Source organism: Furipterus horrens, unplaced genomic scaffold, assembly GCF_987537825.1.
Source record: "Furipterus horrens unplaced genomic scaffold, mFurHor1.1.pri manual_scaffold_10, whole genome shotgun sequence".
Taxonomy (NCBI): Eukaryota; Metazoa; Chordata; class Mammalia; order Chiroptera; family Furipteridae; genus Furipterus; species Furipterus horrens.
This window is the reverse complement of record NW_028327180.1, coordinates 50,710,711-50,715,656: the sequence shown is the minus strand read 5'-3', so window position 1 is coordinate 50,715,656 and position 4,946 is coordinate 50,710,711.

The window sequence follows — 4,946 nt, the reverse complement described above, 5'->3', positions numbered from 1 at the left end:
GGTTGGGACATTGTCCCAATACCCGAAGGTCACAGGTCAGGGCACGTGCAAGAAGCAACCAATGGATGCATGAGTAAGTGGAACAATAAATGGATGCTTCTCTCTCTCAAAATCAATTAAACAAACAAACAAACAACTAAGACGCAAATACAGACTTTGGCTTAGGCATAAACAGGGTCAGGATCATCAATCTCACTGTCTCCCACCTCCCCATCCTGTCCCACTGGAGGGGGTTCAGGGGCTACAGCATGCAGGGAGTTGCTGTCTCCTGTGACAGTGACAACACTGCCTTCTCCTGGAACACCTCCTGCCTGAGCCGCTTCCTGAGCAGGCGTCCCTCTTTTCAGAAATACGTCCACAGTGGTTTGTGTGGTTTCTTTTTCTCATCACACATTTGCTTGTGAGCAGACAATGCACCACGAGCATCCCTCACCATTCATGAAAACTTTTCAGTGTCAGCGTCGCTGTTTGCAAACTTTTCAAGGAGCCTGCTGAGGTCTGCAAAGGCAGAATTCTGCTAAGTCCTCACTGTGGATGTTCCTAGGGGGGGTGGGGGGATAGGAGGAGGAGGGAGTGTCCTTTTACTTCTCCTATGGTTTTTTCTCATGCCTCTTCTTCAGCTATGCATTCCTGGTCCAGTTCCCACGATTCCTCATTAGTCAGTTCCTCAGGAACCACCTCCAGAAGCTCCTTGATGTCACCCGTGCCCACACCCAGGTGAAAGCTGTTTGCCATCTCCCTCCCCACTCCCCAGTTTTGATTACTGCAGCCTCCTCGTCCTTGGCAAATCCTCTGAAGTCATGCATGAACCTCTTGAGTGTGTTCTTCCCAGGTGCCATTCATACTCTTCTTGGTGACATCATACCAAGCTCAGGGAAGTTTCCTGATGCGGTCGCAGATACTGTAATCCTTAGCATCTTCTCAGCATCTTCCTCAGTTGCAGCAATAGCCTGGGCAAGGGTCCTCCTCAGGTGGTAGGCCTTAAAAGCTGTATCTCCTCAGCTCATTAGTTGGATCAAAGAAGTGGTGTTTGGAAGGAGAAACACACTTTGATGTTGGAATGAAGATTACCTCTGAAAGGAGGATGTCCAGGAGCTCTATTAACAATAAGCAAAATTGTGAAAGGGATGCTAGTCTCCAAACAGCACTTTTCTGTATGGCTGGCAAAGCAATTTAGGAAGGAATCTTGGAAGAGGAGCTGGGTCATCCATGACCTCCTACTGATCCTGTGGTGCACTGGCTGTGTGTGCTTACTGTAAGCCTGAAAGCCCTGGGGTTCTCTCTGTGCCAGACCACAGGGGGTTTCCATTTGTAGCCTGCAACACCGCCCCCAACCAAGACTGTCACCTGTCCTTAAAGTCTTGAAACCTGACATTGACTGGCTCCGTTATGGATGAGAGTCCTTTCAGGCATCCATTCCCAAAATAAAGAGGTTTCACCTATATTGAACATTTGTTCTGGGAAGTAATTTTCCTCCACAATCAGCTTATCTAGAGTTTTCAAAAATTCTTCACCTCCTTCACATCAGCACTCCCAGATTCACCACTTTACTTTCATATTATAAAATGAATAACAACTCTTGAATCATTTAAACCACTCAGAGCTAGTGGTAAATTCAACACAGTAGTCGGGTCCAGCCTTCTTTTTACAACACCACAAACAAACCTTTTGGTTTGGCTGTGGTGGGTGGTCATGGTGCTGAGAGGGACATGCATCTGTGTCTGGTCTTCAATTGAGGTCATTAGAAGTTTCTCCATGTCTGACATGGGAATTTCTCGAATTTTTGTTAGTCTCACTGCCTTCAATGAAGCAGACCCTTTAACAGCTTCCATCACTTTGTTCTTGTTCTTCAAGACTGTAGCTATGGTGGAATGGGACATGCCTGGCTGGTGAGCAATAACCACCACTGATTTTCCACCTTCAGAGTCCTTATTCACTTTTAATTTCATTTCTAGGTCTATTTCTGTATGTAGCCTCTTACTGGCAACATTAGCAGTGGATCTTGTACACTTAGGGGCCATGATGAACAAAACATGAGAGTAAATCAAGTACAAGAGAAAATGATACAATCAAGAGACATGGCAAACATAGGATGTATGAGGCTGCAGTCAGTGTAACACAGCACACGGTTTTACAGCAAGCATTTTTTTATAAGTAAAAAGTACACTCTAAAATGCTGATAAATGATTAGTAAATACACAAACCAGCAACATAGATGCTTCTGATCCTATTATGTACTGTACATAACTGTATATGCTATACTTTTATAGGACTGGCAGCGCAGTAGGTTTGTTTATACCAGCATCATCACAAACAACTGAATAGTGCACTGTGCTATGAAGGTACAATGGCTATGATGTCACTAGGTGACAGGAATTTTTCAGCTCCATTATAATCTTACAGGATATAATCTCTCCGTCGTTAACCAAAGTGTCATCATGTGGTACATGACTGTATTTAGAAACAGTTATACTTGCCCCTAAGAAAAGAATCACACAGAACAGTTTTCCGTGACGTGAAGGATAAATTCAATCTTAATACCGACCATCTTAATCATTTTAACTTAGACTATTTCTGGGTTATTTTCAAAACAAATGCTATCATTATGAAAAACTTTAAGAGCAATAATACTTTAAAATTAGTAGCTGAAGGGAACCAGACTTGCTAGTATATCAAGACTTAGCACCTTCAGTGATTTCATGATTTTAATACCTTCCTCAATACTTCAATCTTATTGTAAAATGGTTACAAATACATGAGAATTTTAGAAGAGTTGTTTTTGCAAAATGCTTTGGGGAAAAATACATTTAGGACATTTTTTAAAAAGTCCTTAAAACACTACTTCCTACCAGTAAAAGTCTGAATTTCTTTTAAGTTAACTGCTTCCTTGCACTCACTTGGCTAAGAGAACAGAAAAAACACAGGCTCCTAGTGTGAACAGTAAGTAATCTTAAATCCTTTAATACAGTCATTTGCATTCACACCTGGGAGGAGGAGGACCTAGCCTATTTTACTGGCATACAGGAAAGCAATTCTATAACCTAAGTACCATTTCTGCTCCCAATTCTTTTGGTTCGGTGGCAAGTTTTCCTTGTTCTAGAATAGCACTGTCCAATAGAAATTTCCACGATAATGAAAATATTTTATAGTTGTACTGCGCAATACGGTAGTCACTAGTCGTATGTTGCTGCTTGAGCACATGAAATGTGGTCAGTGCGACTGCAGAACTTAATTTTTAACTTCATCTAAATTAAATTTAAATAGTGGCATGTGGCTGGCTACTGGTTACTATTTTGGACAGTGCAATAGAAATCCCAGAATGCCACAGTCAATAAATATATCAAGTCTTCCTAGTCCTTGCGAAACTGGGCTTGAGTTAGAACCATGCTGGGCTAGCCCCTTTCCCACCCAAAAGCCAGGCAACAGATCTGAGGGGACATATGGTCATGAGTCTACAAAATTTTTCTGTAAAGGGCCAGATAGTAAATATTCTAGGCTTTGTGGGCCAATAAGCCAAAAGGTCTCTGTTGCAACTGTTCAACCCTGCCATTGCAGCACAAAAGTAGCCATAATCTGTAACGGAACTTGTGTGACTGTATTCCAATAAACTTTTTGTTTACAAACAGTAAAATCGGAATTTCATATATTTATCATGTGTCATAAAATATTACTCTCTCTTAGATCTTTTTCAACCATTTAAAAATGTAAAAACTACTCTTAGTTCTCAGGCCATACAAAAACAGAGTGTGGGGCCAAACCATAAGCCTGGTTTGCAAACCCCTGAAATACATGAAAGGTCAGAGAACCCATAAAGATACTCATCACTACTAGTCATCAAGCCAAGTAAAAACTTAAAACCACAATTAGATCCCACAAAAATGGCAATATCCAAGGTTAGTAAAGACACAGAGTACCTGGAACTCTCATACACTGCTAGTGAGAAAGTAAAATGTTACACTTTGGAAAATGGAGTTTCTTTAGAAAGTTAAACATACCATAAAATCCAGCCATTCTATTTCTAGATTCTGAACTCAAGAAGAGCTAAAATTTATGTCTAAAGACTTGCATATGAGTATTTACAGCCTCTTTATTTAATGACTAAAAACTAGAAACAACTCAAATACCCCCAAATGGTGAATGGATATATAAAATGTGGTCCATTCATACAATGGAATACAACTACTCAGCAATAAATTTAAAAAACAAAAAGCAAACAAACAAAAAAACACCACTACTGATAACTATGCCACAACTGGAATGATTCCCAAAATCTTTGCACTGATTAAAAGAAGTAAAAAACAAAAGATTACACAGTAAGTCTATTTTATACAATTTCAGGAAATGCAAACTAATTTATAGTGACAGAAAGCATAGAGGTATAGACTGCAGAGTTAGGAGAAAATGCTGAGTTCTGACATTTGTGAAGGAGACACAGGTGTGTATTTGTCCAGTTGTATACTTTAAATGGATGCTGTTTACTGTACACACTAAAGGTGATTCTACTGGCATCAGATTTACTCACAGCAATCTCTATGAATTTACTTTTGTTAAGTGCTGTTTAAATTTGAGGAGCTGGGTAGGGAGGGATAAACAAAAAGTTGGTTTGAAGTGTCACACTATCATTGCTGATGGGAAATGAGCCTCTGGGACTTCTAGGGCACAGTGATGGTAACCACAGCAAAGAGCTTGGAATAGATTGGCTGTAGGAATTCTGTGGATCCAAACCATTCTTGTTTACAACACTGTGCTCTCGCTGTTTGGAATGTGGGTTTCAAGTTAGACTATAATGTAGAATTTCAAGAATTAGTCAATAGTCCTTTTTACATTACAGCAAGTTTTCATTTGTAATGCCTTTGGGATAATGTCCTTATTTTAAATACACCGTTTTGCTCAGGTTCAATTTGTTTAAAAACTTCTTGTTACAATGGGTTGGCCAAAAAGTCCCT